The 23635-nt window shown below is 36.3% G+C and overlaps 1 protein-coding gene across 3 annotated transcripts in view; it reads left to right on the top strand.

Annotated features, from left to right (window-relative positions):
* Positions 1 to 23635, top strand: part of DIAPH2 (diaphanous related formin 2) — an 842313-nt gene that overhangs the window by 297841 nt on the left and 520837 nt on the right. The window lies entirely within an intron of this gene.

Raw genomic sequence — 23635 nt, 5'->3', positions numbered from 1 at the left:
TATGCAGCGATCCCCCCGATTAGTCTGTGTAATTTTTAAAAAATACAATTCACGTATGTTTTTGTTTCAGCTTTTCAGCATTATTACTTTTGTTGTGTACTTTCCTTTGTCTCTGTGTCTCCTCACACTTTTTTCCTACTGTCCCTCGTGAAACATTTTTCATCATATTTTTGTCTTTTACTTTTCCTAATCCTGTCATAAATCCTGAGCATCCATCTCTTCAACAACTTGAACCAGATCAATTCCGCTGCTTTGACTCCTCTGAGAACCAGTTGTAGACATTTGTCAGTTAAAAGCTGCTTGCAGTACCATCAGCTTGTTCGCAGTGGGTGGAAGCGCTACCTCCAGTGTAGCGCTTAAAGGGAATGAACTCAGGGGTCAGAGCGCCTGGGTGGAACCTGGCACTGCCACCTACTAGCGACGACCTTTAGCAGGTTACCTAACCTCTTCATCTCAGTTTCCGCATCTGGAAAACAAAAGGGACAGTAATAGTATCTTATAGAGTTTTCATGAGGGTTAAAAGGATTATAATGTTTAGAATAGCGGCCTGGTCCATAGTAAATGTTGTTATGAGTGTTGGGTGCCACTATTTTCTTGTTGTTATTGTGATTTATTGTTGTCTAGACCTAAAGCATGAGTGAATTAGAAACATATCCCACATTTAGAGTTGATGATGTTTTATTATTTTGTATATTGGATAAATCTATCCTCAAAGTAATTGATTTTGGTTTTTTCAAATGTGTTTAATTCAGTCTTTTTAAAGATGGGATAGTGAGCATATTTAAAAAATATATTTCAGGAAGAATGGGGATAAGGAGCACTTTTATTTATCTAAAATTATATAAATAGCATAAAAGTTACACAGCAATTAGGCTACAAATCATGTCTTTGAGTCATCAAAATTTAGCTTATTTAGCTTAATATATTCTCTAATACCAACGCTTATATGTGAACCAATGAACTTTTTAATAAACATTATTTTAAAGTGGCACTTTGATGATATGCCGTTTTTTATTGTGTAAATACCCTGCCCTACACAAATCCTCTAATGTTTCATTTTAGGGAAGACCTCATTTTGACTTTCATGAATGCACAATGAAAAATGACGGAATTGAATAATTTCCATATGGTCTTTCCTATCTGTACTCACTCTTTGTTCTTTAAATGACGTAGCTTCTGGCAATCCTCTCTCCAAGCTTCATATTAACAAATATCATCCAGGATGCTGACCTTATGTCAAATTTTCTTTTTTTTCTTTGTATTTATTTTTCTAAAAATCTGTGCTTCATGACTCACATGCAAACATGTGTCTACGAGTATGTACATGTTAGCAGGGCATTTTTTTCATGTAGTGAGTGGCTTTGTAACACACATTTCTCAGTTAAAGCAAAAAAAAATCTCTTGTATAAAAAGCCTCTTCATCCTGCAGTTTGCAGCAATCTGTGTAAGAGAAAATAATTAGCTGTACTGGAGTGGTCTAACTTCAGATTTATACGCTGAAACTAGATATTGATCAGTTCCTGTATGCTTTAGATCTGAGAAAATTATATTTAAATAGTTCTGTTGCTAGGGATGTCTTAAAAAGCTATTCAGCTTTTTGTGTTAGAAGTAAATAAAACAATTATGTCATGTTCTACTATTAACTTCATGCAGTAGGAATATATTCTCCTCAGACTAGAGTACCAGTGAAAAGGTCCGTCTTGAGACAAATCACAAGCTGTCAATATATTGGTGATGAAATTCTTCTGTTTTCATTTGGATCAGTAGGTGGGGCAGTTCACCAAGTGTGAAATCGACATTTAATCTTTCTTGTTATGAAATGCAAACCCACCAGTGTCTAATTCATGAAAAATTGTTGCTTGGCTTTTCTTAAGGTTAAGTTGTTCTCGTTTGTCTGGGAGAACATCTCACTTAGCCTATAAGTTTATACAGTTTCGCAGAAAATGAAAACATATTTTGAAGTGGTAAATTTGACTCATTCTTGACCTTTTATTTTTGGAATGGTAGTTTTAGTGATATTGGCATGCCTTTATGAAAAATCAAAATTAGAAGAAATAATCACCTTTGTCACTTTAGATGTGCTGTGTATTGTAGGTTACTTATCTTTGCTGTGTAAGCAGTTAGTTATATTAATGGCTTTTATGCTCGTTCTAAGCAGGTTTATTATTTTTTTCTTTAAATTTTATTATTAGTTTCAGGTTAAGCAGGTTTATTCTTAAAGATCAGGATATGGAAGTCGTTTTTTTTCTTAATAACTTGAAACCACAGCCACTGTTTATAGACTGGAGTGCTATTGATACCTTTGAAAAGTTGCTTCCATCTCTTCCCAAACAAAAATTTTCAAAAGCAATCACCCAATTTTTAGCTGCCGCGTATTTCACTGTTGTCATTGCTTCTGTAGTTCCCAAGCTGACAATGTAATTTGCTTTGGTCTCTTAAAGTGTAGCATTGCTTAAATCATTGTGTCCATCTGCTTCGTGTGTAGTTGTCTGAGCTCCTGCTGCAGCTCTTCACGGTTGTGTGGTGAGCAGGAGACAACATATCAAATTCTAAGCAGAAACTGTCAGTGATCTAGTCTTACTGGTTAATGTTAAATGTGACTAACTCTTGTCCTTGGCTTTCGAACGTGGGAGTCTGTGGGGTCTGTCACTGGTTCTGTGATGAAGCTGGCTATGATGTTGTGCACCCCTTCTGCTTTTAGCACTTTTCTTGGAGCTGCCTGAGGTCAATTGCAGGGATTTTTTTAGGTCCCTCTATTGGAACATGCTTAATTTAAGATTTGTCAAATATAGTTACCATAAAACCTTAACCCTCAGTACAAACTTGACAATTACTAAATCTTTTTAATATGGCCCTTTGAAGAAAGGATTGTAAATAGTTGCCATTAGTCCTTTCATTTCCATGTAAGAATTTTACTTATTGGACGTTAGCTGTTTAGGATTTTTACCTTTCTTTTTCCTTTAGTTGATGGTGGTGAGGAAAGAAAACTTATTTTTCAATTATTATAAATAGTATATGAAGTCAAAGATCATACGTATAATAAAACTCTGATGAAGTTCTGTATGACCCAAGTTCAGCTGGAATTCAAATGGGATAGGAAGGGAAGGGTTAGGAAGTGTCTCTCTCTGGATAATTTGGGACCTTCTTAGTTCATTTTACAGTTGTATACTCAAGCTAGGTTTCACCGAATTTGTTTTAGTCCTTTTTTGAGACAGTACAAATGGATGGAAATTTATGGTTTTTAATTAAATTCTTGATATCACGACCCTCCACTTTATGTAATTTAAATTTTTAACCACAATGCAAAGTTATGGTTTAGCTTGGTGATAGTTGGAGGTGCAAGTAATCCCTAGCGATGAGTTCCTTTAGCTTTTCCTTTTTAAATGTTTTGACGACGGTGACGTAAAACAAATCAAAAGTTACAGTGGTGTGACCTAAAATTATGTGACTGCCTCTTGTCTAGATTACTGATAACAATCTTTATGAAACCCAAAGCAACTTAAGGGAAGGAGGAAAAGCCACATAGGTGGAGCTGATGTGCTGCCATTTAATCGTACTTAGTACTTTGTGCCAAGATGGCATGAGAGGAGAGAAGCACATAATGTAGCAGTCTTAGTTGCCTGGGTGAGCAAGAAAATTGCTGTGTGCGAAACCTGTTGGAAGTTATTAGTTAGCATAAGACGTTTTAGCATTTACATTTATGAATCTGACTGATGCATTTATGATATGTTTCTGTATTTTGAACACAAGACCAGATCTAGAGGAGGTTCAATGCCCCAAGTTTCCTTTAACACCAACATAATGTGCTCATATATTTTCAGTTGATTGATTAATAATTTTAAGTAAAAAGCATAGTTGTCTTATGTTAATAAGCCTCCAATTTTATTTGCCTATTCGTATGTGAAACAGGAGAGGCTAGCATCCTAGAACTTTAGTATAAAAGGTTGTATGTAACATGTTTATTTTATGAAGCTTTGGGGTCATTTTTAAAAAAAGTATTGTTCAGTCATTGCAAAGTTAGGTGGTAAAAGAGGATTCAATTATTGGTTCTTAGTTTTCATTTTTATGAGAAGTGCTGTATTTATTTTGCTGCTATTTTGACCCCAGTACCAATATACCAACGTATTCCATATGTTATACCTTTGTATCATGCTTAGCATGCATTGGCTTTACTAGAGAGATATTAGTCATATATTATAAATCCATGTGGTTAATTAGGCTTTCAGAAATGGCTGGTGTCAGTTTTAGTTTTCATCGTTTTAATTAACAGACTAATTTTTAGAGCAGTTTTAGGTTTCCAAAAAGTGGAGCAGAAAGTACAGAGTTCCCATGGATGCCTAGTTTCCGGTATTATTAACATCTTGCACTAGTGACGTGCATTTGTTACAATGGATGAGCCAATGTTGATGCATTATGAAATAAAGTCCACAGCTTACATCAGGGATCACTCTTTGTTTCGTATACTCTGTGGGTCTTGACAGATGTGTAATGACATCTTTCCACCATTATAGTATCGTACAGAATGGTTTCATTGCCCCGAACACCATTGTGTTCCACCTATCTACCCTTCCCTCCCCGACCCACCCCAGAAACCTCAGGCAACCCATGATTATTTTACTGTCCCCGGAGTTTTTCCCTAACCTTTACAGGCTGACTTTTTACACTGAGCAATGTGCTTGTTGGTCCATGTCTTTCCATGACCTCATAGCTTTCTTCTTTTCATCCCTAAATCCTATTCTCTTGTACGGATATACCAGGGTTTATCTATCCATTCATCTAGTGAAGGACATCTTGACTGCTTCCAAGTTTTGGCAATTATGAATAAAGCTGTTTCATAAGCATTTGTTTATAGGTTTCTTTTGTAGACATCGAGTTTTCAACTCCTTCGGGTAAATACCAAGGAGCAAGATTGCTGCATCTATGGTAGTAGTGTGTTTGGTTTTGTATAGCTGGTGCCATTTTATTCCTCCAATTTTTTGTTTTGGACCTCGTGTTCACACAGTTGGACTAATCACAGCCCCTTTGTGCATAACGCACCCGTCATTGTTTTGGGAGTGACTGACTTTTGTTTATTCATTTGCTGAGTTAATTGGTGATTTTTAATAATATAGTAAGTTCCTCTGACCTCACCATCCAAAACAAAATGCATTGCCTTGAGAGTAACCTACCGATATTATTCATCTGTTTTCTAATCCATCACTTGCCTCCCCCAAACCTAGGGTAGTGTTATTTAAGTTTTAGATTTAAGAATGGTTCACTGTGTGTTTTCACTGTTTATACGTTAGTTGGTTATTGAGGACACACTTCTCAGGAGTACTTATCTAAATGATTTTACCCAGTTTTCTCCCTCTGAATATGCAGTAGGCCTTCATAGATTTTTACTTGAACCATCTAATATTAATTTTATCCATTTTGACGCTGCTCTAAGTCTAATGATATATTTTCCTTGGGCAATGTAAAAAGAGTTTTCTGCTGAAAATCTAAGGCTGTTAGTGAAGTTTTGAAAATCGGGAAAGACTAGGATTGTCACATCATGATGTGGAAGAAACCCTTGGGGGAATACATCAAGTTGTTAATGCCAAGACTCCTGTATTTTAAATCTACCTGCCCCCTAAAACTAATGGGAACAATGCCTGTTCAACTGAAACATCAACTGGATGAAAAGAAATCCTAGAGAACAAGGAAAATTGTAGCTTTTGGCTATGTGGTTCTGTGGATGACCCATTCACTTCTCTGTTCAGGTAATCTAGTTAACACCAGCTTCAGTATTTATACTTTTTAACAAGGGGTCCTTAATGCCATGTTGTATGAAACACTTTCTAATGAGAATCAACCTGGAGCATACTTTACGTCAACCCTTGTTTGGGCTGACTGGGGAACACAATTCCTAATTTACTTAGTGTCCTCTGAACGTCTGAGTGTATGTACCTACATCTTAGGAGGGGTCCTCCTAATTAACAGTAGTTAACTTTTGGATATGTATTTGTAGTAGGAAAGTGATTGTTCAGTTGTACCCTTTATCACTACCTAAATATCATTACACATAAGATTGTTTGAGTCATCAAAAAGGAAGTCGTCGTTATGATAAGTATAACTTGCTTTCTTATGATGCCCTTAACTCTTTGACAATCATACAGTTTTTCTTTCTTCCAGAAGGTGAAATCTTCATGGGTGGGACCATCTTCTGTTCCTCTTAGTGTCCTTAGGGACTTTTGCAGAGAATGTCTTACAAGTTACTGTTCCATGAATGGCGATTGAGAACCTTGAGTAATGTGTTCAGAGTAAATGATACACAGGAATCTCCTAAAGGCCGAAGAATATAATTCAAACAGTAGTAAGGTCGAAAAATGAAATTAATAATGTTCAGTGATGTTGAAATATAAGAAAGAAGTAGAATCTGAATTGATTAAGGAAATGACTAATAGGTAATTACGTAGTTGCTACTATGTCACTACATTTGATGAAGCGACATTCTCTGAAGCTGGCGGAGTAGAATATCGTGTGTGCATTTAAACTACAGGATAGTCATTCAGAAAGTATTGCCTAAGTGCTTCCTCTGTGCAGACTACTTTCCCTTGTTGTGGAGGAACCAAGAAGAAATGACATGATTACTATGATCAGGGAGCTTACAGAAGGGTGGGGAAAGAGGCTTGTAAAGAAATCGTTAAGGTGCAGTACAGTGGTTCTAACGGAAGCATGCACTGAGTCAGAGTAATGGGAAACACTGGGAAAGAAAGCATTGAAATCGGCCTGACTGGAGGTAAGGGCTTGGAATTAGATTGTCAAAGGCTCTGGGTTACATGGAACATGATAGGGAGTAGAATCTCTTACTGGACTGGGAATGAGAAGACCCAGGGTATAATCCCAGCTCTGTAACTTTCTAGCTTCGGCATCAAGTGAGTCAATTTACTTGTCTGAACCCGTTTCCTCCGCTGTAAAGTCGGTGTAGCGATACGAGGTCTAATTGGTTTTACAGTTATTTTGAGGGTGAGAAACTATGAAAATGGTTCTCATTATAAGTGCTGCATGCATTTTCACACACACTGTTTTCGCTGTTGACATTGTGCGGTGGTGTCCTTTCTGACCACCTGTTTGTTTGGGGTACGTGGGATACCTGTTTTCCTTCTGCTAGGTGGAATAGAAAAACTTCAATAAGGTGGCTTTTTAGATGGGCTTTGGCAGCAGAATACGTCTCTTTATTCTCGAGGTAGATATCTTTACAGATATATGTTACTCTTTCATGCAAAGTTGTTTACATTGTTAGCTTTTTCTCTGAAAATAATGTTTTAAAACCATTGAGGAGCAAGTTATTTTTAGTAGAGTTATTTTATGATACAATTAATGCTTGCTACGGAATATCTGGAAAAATCACTGGCAAATCTGGAAAAATATTATGTAAATTAAAAAATTTATGTCATTTGTAATTCTGGCATTCCAGGATAATGATTTTTAACTTTTAAATAATATTCTCAAAAATCTACCTCTTAAGACAGATGTATGTTTTTTTAAAATATTACATATATGCATGTGTGATACAGGGATGTGTTAGATACTTGGCAATCATGAATTTCATCACATTGAGTATACTATTGGATGTATTTTTTATTATTTTACAGAATAAATGAGCAAACAAAACAGAAATAGACTCAGATACAGAGAAAAAACTGATGGTTGCTAGATGGGAGGGGGTTTGGGGGATGGATGGCGGGAAGGTGAAGGGATTAGAAAGCACAGATTAGTAGTCACATTATAGTCATTGGGGATATGAAACACAGTGTGGCGAACATAATCAATGTTGTAAAGATCATGTAAGGTGCCAGATGGGTACTGGCCTGAGCGGGGGGATCATTTCATAGATTGTGTAGATGCCTGACCACTGCGCTGTACATCTGAAGCTGAAGTAGAAGAATATCGAATGTCAACTATAATTAAATGTGTGTGTGTGTGTGTGCGCGCGCGCGCGCGCGCGTGCGTGCGCGCGCATATAATGTATATATTATATGTAATATATATGTGTGTAATAGAGTCACGGGATGTAAACTACAGCATAGGGAATATAGTCAATGGTATTGTAAAAACTGTGTACGATGTCAGAGGGGTAGTAGACGGGGGGGGGGGTTATCACTTTGTAAGGGGTGTACTCATTATGTTGTTTTGTACACCTGAGACTAATAAAAAAAATTTAAAAAGGAGTAAAAAAAAGTCTGACTTTTGACACAGATGTGTGTTTCTTAAAATATTACATGCATGCATGTATGATAATAGGGATTTGTTAGATATTTGGCAATCATGAATTTCACATTGAGTATATACTGTTTGATATATTTTTTATTATTTTATAAGTCAGGTTTCTGGTTTATACTTATTAGTAATTTGAATTTATTCATAGTGCTGCGTTACCATTGGGAGTGAGGCAGATTTTATTTTCAGATTTTAATTGCTTTATGGTAAACATTAGACTTGCTTTTTTTCTTATTCTTCCACTGTTTGTAATATTTCCTTTGTGTTTAATTTTTTTTGAAAACGTCATGGTTTTAGCATCTTTCTGTATGCCTGCTAATTGATGTAGATTATTCTAAAGGCTGTGACAATAACAGCCAGCACATATCTCACTCACGCTTGCTCTGTGCCTGACATCGCTCTAGGTGTTTTACACACATCGACTTATATAATTCTCGCAGTAACCCAGTGGAAGTTGTTATATCCTCATTTTATACATGAGAAATGTGAGGCACAAAGAGATTAAATAAATCAGCCAGGGTCCCACATCTAGTAAGTAAGAGAGCTGGAGTTGGAACCCAGGCTGTCTGGCTCCATGTCTTGTATTGTTAACGCCCCCATCATGCTGCTGTTCTTGACCTCTAGGCCCTTTCATCAAGTGAAAGGAATTACCAGCGCAGGCAGTTCATTTTCTGTTTTCTATTGTTGTTACGTGACAAACATCTATGTGTTTTAACCTCTATAACATTAAATTTTTTTGAGGACGATATGACATGTATTATACGCCTTTTTGGATTGATGCCTATAGAATTAAGACTAATCTTTGAGCGAAAAGGTTATACCATGTTTATGTTGATAAGATTTTTTGATTCATATTTTATTTGCAATTTACTTTCTACCTGATAAATTAACAGTTTCAACTCCTTATCTTGTCAGTGACACTCCACATAAAACATTTTCCACTAAAACATAGCTAAAGATGACAAACCTACTTGAGTATTACCAAAAGGAAGGAAGATTTCAGTTGTAATGAGTACCAATCAATAAGCAGTCATTTAAAAATATGTATCTATACACACACATTATTCATTCTTGTAAGTTATAGTCTATCTAAAAATGTATAAGTAAGTACTAGTCTAGTTTAGGAAGATATATTAGCTATCTGCAAGACAGTGAGATACTCATTGTATCAACTCAATGGGAAGATAGACATTATTTCATTAGATCATAGGGGCTAAGCAAAGTGGATTAGAAATCTTTACACCCTAATTTATACGACATTGGATAATTAAGTTTGCGAACTCATCCTAGAAAAATACCTCATTGCTCCCTACCTCATTGCTGAGTATCACCATGGTCACCTTCGAAGTACTCCCCAGGGGAAGCTATGCACGGACGCCAGTGCCTAGTCCACCCTTCAAAGCAATTTTGGAACTCTTTTTCTGGAATGGCCATCAGAGCTGTCATCATATTACCCTTGATGTCCTGAATGTCATCAAAGTGTCTTCCTTTCAGTATTTCCTTTATCTTTGGGTGAAGAAAGAAGTCACTGGGGGCCAGATCAGGTGAGTAGGGAGGGTGTTCCCATACAGTTATTTGTTTACTGGTTAAAAACTCCCTCACAGACAGTGCCGTGTGAGCTGGTGCATTGTCGCGATGCAAGAGCCATGAATTGTTGGCGAAAAGTTCAGGTCATTTTTGTCTAACTATTTCACACAGCCTTTTCAGCACTTCCAAATAGTAAACTTGGTTAAGTTGTTTTTCCTGTTGGTACAAATTCATAATGAATAATCCTTCTGACATCAAAAAAAAGTTAACAACATCTTTGCAAGTAGTTCGCAAACTTAATTGTCAGACTTTCGTATTTAGGCTGTTTACCTTGAAAAATATTTCTACTTTGTGTAGAGATTTTGCTAAAAATATGATACTGCCTTTAGTGTTATCAGTTAATATTGTCAAACTCTTTGAAATGGAGAGATGTATAAGATACCTGGGTGTCTGTGAAACCTTCGGTAATAACTTCAAATGAACACCCAAGAGTAGTAATTCATATCTATGCATGTTCTAGAGCCAGTGTCTCTGGAGGAGAGGCAGGCTCAGGTGGTCCCCACCTCAGAGAAAGACATGCTTTGGTCTGTGTGGGCTGGCGAGGCAAGAATACCTCTCTGTGTGTCAGTCATTTGCACTCCTGCATCCACCCAAATGAAGTCCTGCCCTCTCTCTCTCTCTCTGCCCTCTCCGTGCTTGGGGGGTAGTGTTGAAACATGAACTTACCAAAGCTATACTATGGTAGCAGCATGCTCTGATGAGAAGATTATAAAGAAACCAAGCAACCAGCCAGTATAAAAGCTGGATGATCACTTTCTGGATAAGATCTGATTATTCTTGATTTTTGTCTCAAATATTAGGTTGGTGCAAAGGTAATTGCAGTTTTTGCAATTTGTAACCTTTTCAACTGCAGTTACCTTTGCACCAACCTAATAGCTGATTTGGCGCAAGTTGGGAATGGCCTAATCTCTTCAAGATGGTTCAGCTCATCTCTGACCACTCCTCCTTTAAAAAGCCAACAGCCTCCTGTTGGTTAGACTCCATTCCCTATATTTTGTTTTTCTCATAACCTGGAATGGGCGAGGGGTGTTTCTGCTCCTGAGAAAGCTGACGGATGGCTGTACGGGAACTTCTGCTTGTGGTGGCAACAGTCTTGATGTTCTTTCAGGTTAGACTGTATGAGCTATTGACAGATTCATCTCCTAGCCCGGTCTCCCTGATGAAATGTTCCTATCCTTAGAGTCTAGGATCCAGCAGAGCCTTAGGTCTCCATACCAGGTGTGGCATGACCTCTTAATACACCAGACAGACTCATGGTTCATAATAGGCTGTGCTCTTACCTGACAACTTTATATGTTAACTGGGGTATATTTATAGGAGGGCGTATTTGACACGAGCCATGAGGACATTATGGTACCCAACTAGAGATATACGGAATACAAGCGTTTAAGAATCATTGTAATCCAAACTTGAAAATGGAAAGTTCACTTGAAAAAAACATGGTAACCTTGTATTTTGATAGTGTCTCCAAAAGTTGCAAACTGTTCTTATAAGGACTAATGTGGTTACATAGATGATAGGAAAATATCATTTATACTACAAGTCCAGCTGCCATTTGTGTAGGAAATAAAAGCACGCAATATAATAGGTGCTCAATAAATGTTTCAAGTGCTTGTTAATACATGAACATGCAATTATGAATTTTATCAAAAGAATTCAGATTGAAAGTTATGTAGAATTTAAAACGTGATTTTTTTTGTACAGTACATTTGGGTTACATATTGTGTTGTGCTTTCCTAGCCAAGTCTAACTTAATCAGGTACTCTGGGAGTTTCATTACCAGAATCAATGCTTTTAAACAGAAGGTTGGGGGAATTTTCATATTTCTTGACTTCAAACTGCAGGTGGCTCTCTTGATCTTTCAGCTCTAAGTTTAGGTCAAGAACCTTTGTTCTACCTTCATCCTGTCCCCTCACTGCTTGGAAAAATATTTTTGCCCAGATTATCTGACCTCTTCTTGAAACTTCTGGTAATTGTCTTCTTATTGGATTGCAAGCAACAGAGCTTTGTTTTCTCACTGCAGACTTTTTTTTTTTAAGCATATTGCTTATCCTTCCTTTTGAATACCTGTTTTTCCTTTAATATCTAATATGAGGATTTGCTAGATATCAATTGCAGTGTTGATAAAGCTTCTAAACAGCTATACCGGTATTCTAGCATTATTTTAAAAAGCTATTCAATTTTATTCTTCTCAATTTCAGCATGGCATTGCTATTTTATCCCATAATTTATTTTGGACACACCTGGTACTGTAGGAGTTTTACAAATTCCAAAATAATTGGATATGAAAACCTGTTGATACAACTTCAGGGGGCAACATAAGCCTCATCTGTACCTTTATTCATTCTAATATTTATTTTAACAAAATTCAGACCGGGAAGGTGTGGAGATGGAAGCATTTATGTACATGATGTGCCGAAGTAAATTAGGAATCACATAGCCCTTAGTGTAGATTGTTGAATTATCATGAATAATAATATGACTTTACATTTTTACAAGCTGGAAATCTAATTTTACCTTTTGGAAAGTCGGTAAAATATATACAGTGACTGCTTTTTAAGATAATAATCTAAAATATGATGGGTGATAGAGAAAGTGCTATATAGAGATATTTCTTGCCAATGCTTAATTGTGTTAAAGCTGTAAGCACCAACAGCCAGAAGACTATTCGCAATAAAAGTCTTGTACCAAGATATTCATCAAATAATGAAATATAATACCAAACATTTAACTCTATGTGATGTATGTGTTATAAATATGCTTGTCATAGTGCTATAAAAAAAGCCACCAATACCGAATTGACCTGAAGATTGACACATGTGGCTTTACTGCAGCTGCACTATTGTCTAGGAAATTCACAGAGGAGGCCTCCCAGGAATTACTTGTATGTTCCTTTTCTGTAAAGTTTTTGTCTGGAAAGTCACTGTGCAAACAGTAGCTGCTGATAGCACCTGCTTCCATTAAGGGAGAGCGAATCTTTTATTTAGAGAGCATCAGTAGCCATTTCATTCATCACTCCACAAAGGACCTACATAAAGAGTAGCATTCCAGTGACGCCAAAAGAAGCCAGACTTTTCAACAGGCTGGGCATTTGTAAACCCTGAGTCTACGTATATTTCTTTTTTACTTTTCATGCGATTACATCCCTGTCTTTATTTTGAGGGAAAAAATGATTGATTCAGAGCAATAATCAGAAAAGTTCTAAAATGCAGTTTTAAGTTTAAAAAGCTATTATTATATGAAAAGCTGTGGCAATGTCATATATAAGTTTAGTCATTTGCATAAATATTACTTTAATCTTCCTAAGGTCTTAGAAAATTAATTGTATTGTAGAGGTAACAGTGCCAAGATACTTCATAGAATATCTTTGAAAAATGTTTGTGGAATTGTTTTCAATGTGCCTATTGTCATAGCATCTAAATGGCTTTTTTGCATTTCTTTCATGGCTAATCATCTTCAATAAGTGTATCTACACCCAGTGCCAGTAGTACTTCCCAGCTCTTTCATTGGCTCCTGGCAGTAGGATGCCCATGTTTGTTACTCTGTTAAAACTACTCTGTCTTTGACCTCTAGTTACTACATCCCAACCTTCTCTTTTACCTTTTTCTTATCATTCTTCATCTTTGTGTTATATTTGATAGGATCTTCTTGATACATTCTCTCTCTATCTCTCGTTTTTTTAAATAATTCAGCAGTTTTAGTATATCTACAGAGTTGTGCAGTTATCACCACAATCTGATTTTAGAACATTGTCATCACCCAGAAAGAAACCCCGTACCCGTTAGCAGTTACTCCTCGTCTCTGTTCCTCACAATCTGTCCCTCACAATCGCTTATCTACTTTCTGTGTGAATTTGCCTATTCTGGATAGTTCATAAAATTGGAATCATATAATATATGGCCTGTTGTGTCTGGCTTCTTTCACTTAGCATATCTTTTCGAGGTTCATCCTTATTGTAGTATTGTCAGTACTCCATTCCTTTTTATGGCTGAATAATATTCCATTGTATGATATACTACATATTATTTATCTGTTCATCAGTTGAGGGACATTTGCATTGTTTCCACCTTTTGGCCTATTGTGAATAGTGCTGCCATTGACATTCATGTACAAGTATTTGTATGGATGCTTGTTTTCAGTTCTGTTGGGCATATAGCAAGGAGTGGGCGGTTCTGGTCGAGTGGAAGGGATTCGGTGTTTACATTGTGAAGAACCGCTTTGTTTTCCAAAGTGGCTGTACGATTTTACATTCCCACCAGCAAAGTACCAGAGTTTCAACTTCTCCACATCTTCCTCAATACTTGTTATTGTCTGTCCTTCCCTGGTAGCTACCCTAAAGGGGTTGTTTTGGTTTGCATTTATTTTCCCCTCTGGCTAATGATGTTAAGCAGGTTTTCATGTGTTTGTTGACTATTTTTACATCTTCATTGCGGATATCTATTCAGATCCTTTGCCCATTTTTAATTGTGTCCTCTGGTGTTCTCTGGATTGCCTTTTCATTTTCTTGATGGTGTCTTTTGAAAAAAACAAAAGTTATTAACTTCGATAAAGGTCAGTTTATTCATTTTTTATTTTGTTGAGTGTGCTTTTGGCATCATGTGTATGAAACCATTTCCTAATCCTAGGTCACCAAGATCGCACCTATGTTTCCTTCTAAGAATTTTATTGTTCGAGCTAACTTCATTCTTTCCCATAATTTCCTTGGCATCTTTGTCCAAAATACATTGACCATAAATATAAAGGATTATTTCCGGACTCTCAGTTTTATTCCTTTGATCTTTATCTTTATGCGAGTACCTCACTGTCTTGATTTGTATAGCTTTTTAGTAAGTTTTGAAATTAGTGATGGAGTCCTACTGTTTTCTTTCTTTTGATACATCGTCTTATTAATCCTTCTGTTCTTTTTTGATAATCAGCTTTTCTTCCCACATTTGTGACCACTCTTTTCTCAGGCTCCTCTTTCACATTCTTCACTGGCCCCCATCACACCAAGCAACTACTGTTGTCACCTCCTCTGTTGTTTTTATGTAGTTCCATTTTCTTCACTGAGGCAAATATTCACAGTCACAAATCCTGCCTAATTAATTCTTTTCTCTGGACTGTGGAGTGGGAGATAGAGGAGGAAGACAAATATCTCAATACAGTGTTTAACCACCTCTGGATCGTCCAATTAACATAACTCAGACATGAAGGGAATCACAGAGGAGGAGGCTAAGTTGCTAGGAATGGAGAGTTTTTGAGACATTCTTAAAAGATACAATGAACAAGAAAGACTGTTACTGATAGAGGAATAATTGGCTACTTGAGAGAGAATGGAAAACCAAGTCAAGTTTTGCTATATGTTAGCAAAAATCCTAATCACCACTGCTTTCCTTTTTATCCCCACTAATCAGATAGTTACTTTTAAGTGTAATAAGACAATTTTCATTTTAGTTGAAAGTGCTAAAGCATGGTACAACTTTTTGATGGTTTTGTTATGCTTACAAAGAATTTAATATTACAGTGTTATGCTATATGTACCATGCATACCCATAAGATATAAGATATATTTGACAGCATGAAGAAATATAGAAATCAGAAGAACAAAGAGCTCATGTTTTCACAGTTTTATTTTCACAATGACTTTAGTGTTTTCCCTCATGTTTTCCATGTATGTTTGACATCACCTCATTCAATTTTGCTACACCTGATTGAGATGTACGCCAGTGCATATATAATGTCACCAATTTCATTTGTAAGGAGAAAATGACATTAACCCACCCCTTTTTAATTAAAGTTTACTGGGGTGACAATGGTTAGTAAAGTTACATAGGTCTCAAGTGTACAATTCTGTAATACATCATGTATATGCCACATTGTGTGCTCACCACTTGGAGTCAGTAACCCCTTTCGATTTTTAATGAAGTGTGTTTTCACGGCACTATGAAAATACAGTAGTGTCGATTATACTATGATGGGGTAGCTAATGATTCTAAATTGACTCATGGCTTACGTTTTAGTGACTAGAGACATATCTTTAAAATACCTTTAACACATGAATGTATACTTTAGAGACCTCTTACCTTTATTTGCCATATTTTGGAGCATTGATTTTATTTCCGATTTCCTACTTCATTCAGGACTTTAAGATATTCGTCAAGCTCAGTAGTTGTTACTTCTTGAACCCTCTTTATACATCCTTCTTGACGTGTTGTGGCTTCTCAAGGCCCACTGATTAACCAGCCTTCGCAGTATCTGTCAGCTCTAGTGTGAGTTCCAGTCATACTGCTTACGGGGACGTTAGGTCTGTGCGGTAGCTAGTGTCCACAGGCACTTACGTTAGGAGGTGTAGGCTTCTGCAGCCCCCCAAGAGGTCTTCATGTCTAGATTTCACCAGAGTGTGAAATGATAAAATGCTCAGGAATGACCTCATGATGTTTTCATTCGAGCCTCTCGGGGAGAAGAAACCCCAAATTCTGACACTACACAAAGTTAAAGAAATAATGAATTAACCCATAATTCCATAAACCTTATAGCTGACGCCCCCCCCTCCCACCCCTCCCTGGGTGTTCTTTGTAGCATAATGTATTCCCATCTTTTTGTTGTAGGATTGTTCCATTTGGGGGCTGCCTACCAGTAATCCAATCTTGTTGGTAGGATTTTTACTGCACGTGCTAGTTGTGCTTTCTGCTTTCTTTAGTCAATGGGCATTTATGAAGTGCATACCATTTTTGTAGGCACTGTGCTGAATGGTGGGGTTGCAGACATCAGACTGTGTGCAGGGACTTCAAGTATAGTGGGGATGATAGACGGGTAAATAGATTATAATCATAATATGTAAACCCCAGAATATGATAATATGAATATGATAAACCCCAGAACGGAGATGAGGAGGGTATTGCAGAGGAGGCAGGGCCGCTGAACTCCGATTAAGGGAAGTCAGCAAGAATTCCCAGTCGGTATTGATGTTAGATCTTAGTTTCAAAGGCTTACTATGGATTGCCAATGGAAAAAGGAGATTGCAGGAGCAAGGAATTCTAGACAGACTGGAGTACACATTGAGGCATGTGTTGAAGGTACGAGAAACCGTGCTGTATTCTGGAAATTCTTATGTTGTTCGGTGTAGCTGCTGGGTAATGTACTGCGAGGGAGAGTGACAAGAAATGAGTGCATAGAGGCAAGAAGGGACCAACTCATTAATGGCCTGCCATGAAATATTTAGGAGTTTGGATTTTTATCCTAAAGGCACATTGAATATGAATTTTAAGCAGAGAAATGCCATTTTCAGATTAAAACATTAGAAAATTCACTGTCATTAGAGTATAACAGATGATTGGGATGTAGTTGAGGGTATTGAGGGGACATTTGGACCTGAGGCAGTTAGGCCTGTCTGGAGCTTATTGCAGTACAAATCTAGGCAAGGCATTGCACACGTCCAAACTAAAGTAGCGGCGATAATGGCTTGCGTAAATTCTAATGATGTACAAAGTATAACATTTAACTCCTACAACTTGATAAGGGCTATTATGTTACTCAGTTTACTACATGATAGCTCTATTTCTTTCCCAAGGTTATCCATACCGTCTTGATTGGAATTTAGAGTGTTGATTGGGCACTTTAGTGCCCAAATCTTTGAACTAATCTTTAGTTTCATGGCACTAGATAACTAATAATAGCTATTATTTTAGCTACTTTATTAATAATAGCTGTTCTTTTACTAGTTTTATTTCGTTAATTTTTAAGCTGCTGGGGACTGGTGTGGTATCTCACTTTTGTCCCCTTTTACGTCTCGTATTACTGGCATGTTCCACTTGAAAAAACTCTCAAATCCACACATTTTAGTGTTAAAATAAAAGGATTTGGAGATTATCCTAATTACTCAAGGACTTGCATGGAGTTTCCTAGAACATTTGGAAAAGAGTATATTATAAAAAAAACTTCATTTTATATGTACCCTTTCAATTTTTCCTAAAGGATAGCACTCCTTTATATAAAAGAGTCTGACTTACATGACTTACTACTTTTGTTGTTTTGTGTTTTTCCTTAAATAATTCTGTAATCCTGTTTTGGTTAAAATAATTTAATTTTACTTGCTAGCATCTCTATTGGGATTATTGATTGTTTATATCACACAACCATTTATTGAAGGCCTATGCTCTTTGAAGGGCTATTATACTATATAAAATATTGTGGTGGTCTTTAGACACGTGTAAATCATGGTATGGCATCCTTCCCAAAGGAGCTGGATTCTGCATTTTGAAAGTCTCAAACCCACTGCCACCTGTCCACACTTTTCTTTTTCCCTAACATACAGAAAAATCCTAGTACGCTATTAAAAATTTATTGAAACTGTTTGATCTTCAGATCCAGTCATGTTTCCATAGATACATCTAAATTAGATACCTATTCCATGTCAAGAAATGAAAACATGAGATTATTATGAGCGAGATTAGAAAACAATTAAAACCAGTTAGCTACTTTAAATATATAGAATCTTCATGTTCAAAATGTACTTCCTTTCCAAAGTAAGATAACCTGGGGCCAGATAAATAGACCAGAAAGCTGCCAGATCTAATAAACTGTGTGAGTTGCATTAGCGTGCTGGTAAATGTCTTTTTGAAAGGTCATCTCTGTTAGTTCCTCTGTTGCTGTCTTTCCCCTACCCCCTTACTTTTTAAAAATTTTATTTAAAAATGATCAGTAGTGTACCATAAATTACTTTTAATTAAATAGAGAATTTTATGAATTATTTAAACCCTTTGTATTTAAGCAAAATAAAGTAATAGAGAATGTCTAAATAGCATAATAATACTAGTAAACACGTACTTTGGTTAAAGATATTTGAAGGAAAATAGCCGGGAAACTAAGGTCACTGTCACAAGGATCAGGAAATTCCTCAGGGTTAGTTACTTTGTGATACATATGAGTATTATTTTTTTTTAAGAGTTGGTAGATCATGGTTACATTTGAAATTTAAACTATAAACGTTTCATAAATACGTGTCTTGATGATTATGAACTTATGAGTTAAGTATTAAACACAAGGACTACCAGAAGAAAATACACACAGGTTTAAAGGGCCAGAGTGATTTAACGGGCTTTTTTGGTGACAACTTATATTTTATATTTAAGGTGTTAGTAATTAGCATGAAGGGAACTGCTCAACCAGCTGGAAATGTCTTCCAGCTGGGAGTGTCTTAAGTCAACTTCTTACTGCGTTTTACTAAAGGTTGTTGATAATTTAATAGGAATTTTAAATTTAAATCATATAATTTCTGAAGTCATTAATTTTGTTAATTTTTGTAGAGTAGGCATTTTGGTGTATGCATTTCTTAGATTGTAATACTGTTTTGTGAATTAAATTCACAAATGGCACTTACTTTTATTACTACTAGAAATGAAAAATTAAAGGGTACTAGTATTGCCAGATTACATTTGGTCAGAATTGTTTTTTTGGTTTTTTTTTTTTTAAATTAAATTTATTGGGGTGACAATTGTTAGTAAAATTACATAGATTTCAGGTGTACAATTCTGTATTACATCATGTATAAATCCCATTGTGTGTTCACCACCCAGAGTCAGTTCTCCTTCCATCACCATATATTTGATCCCCCTTTACCCTCATCACCCACCTCCCACCCCCTTACCCTCTGGTAACCACTAAACTATTGTCTGTGTCTATGAGTTTTTCTTTCTCATTTGTTTGTTTGTTTATAGAAGTTAGAATTTTAAAAGTCAATGAAATATAATGTAATTATTCCAATAAGTATTGCAGTTCACTTTTATTATTGATATGTAGATAATTAACAGGTACAAGTGTATTCTGAGTAGGAACACACAGATGACATAGATTGGTCTTTAAAACAATGTATATGGTATATTCAGGACAGAATTTTCTTTAATGTTGTTAGCCAAGGGTTCCAAAAAACTAGGAAAGGTAAAATCGATGTGGAATTGTCAAGTCTGCAAAATATCTTACCTTGGGATTGTACAGAACTGGCTCTGAAACAAAAGTCAGAAACTTCATCCTCCAGCAATGTTCTTTCATAACGTAGCACTAGAAAAAAGATAGAAATCAAACTACCGCCATGTAGCGATTTAAAAATTAATCCAGACTCGAGACCCTGCACCATCGTGTTATTTTAACATAACCTCCTTCTGTCACTTATAAGAACTAGATTCAGAACATTATAGTTCAGGCAGGAATATATTACCATTGTAACTACTGAACACTTTCTGCTGCTTAATTAAAGTGTGTGTGTGTGTGCGTGCCCACGCACATGCACACACATGTGTGTGGCCTGGGTGTGCAGTAATCCAGGAAGAGTCTCTGTGTAACAGTGAGCGCGGTATTTTTCTAGACATTGTTGGTCTCAGAGGTCCCCATTAAAAAGAATAAGGATTGCTACTTCTCACACCTTGTCAGATACTGGGCATATTACCTGCATGCACAATGGAGGTATTGAGGATAGCAGTGTACCTTTGTGATAACCTTGTTTATATACTTGCAGAACATATCGACTACTGTATGCATTATTTCTGCAACACTACCACAGCTTTGCTTGTAAGATTTTGTAAGAAATACACAAGAGGAAGGAATCATAGGTCTTAGATTCTGAAATGTCTAATTCAGTCACAGTGATGCCGTGCTCAGATGAACTATAGCAGAATTAATGAGCAATCTAGGGCAGAGACACATGTACTGGACACACCAGGGAAAGAGATTACGTGTATGGGGACGAATTAGCATGAAATATGAATACATTCATATAAGTAGTCTTGATCTATGGGACTCTTTCATTATTGGGAATGATTTTTGCATGAAGTTAATGAAGAGAAATTCAGGAGTTATGCTGTATAAACCATTTTAAAATAGTATTTTAACTTTTTGATTCTGCAAAGTCTCAATTTCTGGACCAGAAAAATAAATTGCATTTTATGAAATGGTGTGATCAAATGAAATGGACCTATTTTCTACCGTATCAAATACACAAGTTGGGAAACTGGAGCTATTCTTCATATAACCAGTTCACTTCATTAACAAATACCTTGAGTTCAATTTCTTGAATTAGAGATGCGCTCATATTCAGTATCACCTTAATATTTTAAACAAGGTGATCTGGGCATATTCTAGAAATATGTACCTCTAGCTAGAGAATTGAAAAGCTTAGATTCAGTTCTTTGGGGGTTGTAAGATATCTTTATCAAAGAAATTATCAATTTTGAGGAAGGATTTAGAGAGAGAATGGAATTTGTTTTAAGTTCTTTCAGGTCCTTTGAGAAGGAAAACCAAAGAAGTGGTAGGAGGTAAAATATTAAAAAATAAATTGAACTCCTGTTGAAAAAAATTCAGGTGTATAATACCCATTTTAATATTGGATATTTCATTTAATTTAAACAATATTTTCTTAATTTAAAGTTTGAAAATTAGCATATGAACACAGAGTTTAAAACTACTTCTGATAATCAGACACTCTAAGTTTGAGGAATTAAGCTTATTTTCATTTCTACTCCCTTCAAAAAAGTTCAACATTATATTGCATAGTTAAATATATGGCTAGATTTTATGTAAAATACAATATATGTTAATATTTTGTATCTGATTTCAATAACATTTTCATGTGCAGGTATCTTAGAAACTGCCACAGGAGTCAATATTCTTGAAGAAATGTCAGTGTTTTTGAGGTGTGAAATTAGAACAAAAACAGTTAAAAGAGTCTATACGTTTATACAGTACCTGTAAGAGACAGATTATTTGTATGTAGGGTGTTGTGCGGGCGACCCTGCTCGCTCTGCCATTTGTCGTGCGAGGCGGCCTGCGGGGTCTCTGGTCCCATTCCCCACATAAGAACGCAGGATATGGCTAGGCCAAAAAGGAACACACACACTGAGCTATAGGTAGGGGAGTCATACCACTATAGTCTCACTGGTGGCACTGTAGTCTCACTGGAGTCTGGATCCACAGGACCTGCAGCCTGCTGTCCGCTTCTCTGCCTGCCAGCCCACCGACTGACCAGCCAGCGCAGCCACGGCAGTTATATCAGTGGCCAATTGGCTAACTGGTTACAGTGATGGCCAATTAGCCACAGCTGACGGCCATCTACTACCCGAGTCAGCACCTCTCCACCTGAGGCCGAGAGCCTGGAAACTGCTCTCTGGGGCTCTGTCCCCACATAGGGTCATAGGGCTAATGCCATTTAGCAGAAAAACTGACTGTATAGTGCTTACCATGTTCAGTGCTCTCATGGTTGCCCCCAAAATTAACTCATACCCTTGTACACAAGCAATGTGTATAAATGGAGCAGGGGGTTGGTGATAAAAATAGAACAGGAATAGAAATACATTTAGAAATAACCATCATTCTATCTGTCCCGGCTTTGAACAAGTCACAAAGCACATGACTTTTTTTCATTTCATTATTAAGGCACGTTTGAGGAGAGAGTTGACTGACCAAAGGTGGGTCATGGGTCAGACTAATTGTTTGTGTAACTGCTCTTTGCTTTACTGGAACATATTTAACTTTAGGGACCTTAGCTTTAGGGACGTGCAGTAGATACTGGACGGTCTTCTAAATAGCAGAAGACACATGCTGAGTGTCAAGCCTTTAGATGGTGCTACTCATGTGTTAAATGACTTTACCTGACTTCATTTAATGCTCAGAGATTCCTTGTGAGTTATAAGTAGTATTTTTTAATCTCAAATTTGCAGTTGAAGAAACAGAAGTTTAAAGAGTTAAGTGTTTTTCTTAAAGTTAAACTTTTAAGTGTAGATCCAGAGTTCACATCCAAGTTGTTCATGCAATTGAATGTATATCTCTTTTTTTGGTTTATGACAGAGCATATAATTAAACTTTGAGATGAACAAAAATTTCTCTTCAACCAACTTTTCTATTTAGCTGGGCAATAGATGACCTCATTCCATTTTTTATGTGTTACACTGATTTACTGCTGTTAGGAAATCATATTGGGCTTTCTGTTGCTTATATCTCAGACATGTATATGTATTCCCTGCTGCCTCGCCAGGTACCTTTTGGTCTTGCAAATACTTGTGACCTGGCCTGTTTGTCTTGACACTGTCGTTGCTACAACATAGGGTCGCTTGTCGCCACGGGTTATCGTGGGGGATATTTTAATGTTTCCCTTCATGTCCATTTCTAGGGTATATGTTCATCATTTTATACTATTTAGAAAGTGTAGGAGAGACTTTTTAAAAACATCTCTGGAACTTTTAACATCTAATTGTGATCGCCAGGGTTACCATTTTGTTATATATTCTTTCAGTGATAGTGTTCTTTAAAAAAAAAATCTGTGTATCTTTTTTAATGAAATAATATCTTACTGTAGATATAGTATACACTGTATTCAGCTTTTTTGGACCTAATGTATTCTTGGGGCATAAACAAATATTTTGCAAAGACATGATTTTAATGGCTATATAAAACTCTCCTGAGGCTATCCCATGATTTATTTAACTGTGCCCCTGTTGTTCAATATTTAGATCATTTCCAATTATTTGATCTAATTGTGCCACGTGGAATAAATAGTCTTGTATATGTTAATCTTTTTGTAAATCTTTTCACGAAATTAGTAATGGAAGAGTATGAGTTATTTTTAAACTTTCCTTATGTATTGCTAAATTGTTTCTAGAAAGGTTATTTAAATTTACATTCCTAGCAGCCATAAATGAGTGGTAATCATTTGAAACAATCACCAACACTAAGTATTGTAAGTAAAAAATATTGTCCAAATTGATGTCAGAAACTTTGTCTTATTGTTTTTATTTATATTTATTTGCTTAGTAATTATGTTAAACAGTTTTAATACATATTG

Source organism: Rhinolophus hipposideros, assembly GCF_964194185.1.
Source record: "Rhinolophus hipposideros genome assembly, chromosome: X".
NCBI lineage: Eukaryota > Metazoa > Chordata > Mammalia > Chiroptera > Rhinolophidae > Rhinolophus > Rhinolophus hipposideros.
Note: the sequence above shows the minus strand (reverse complement) of the source record. Positions and strands in the feature narration are given on the sequence as shown.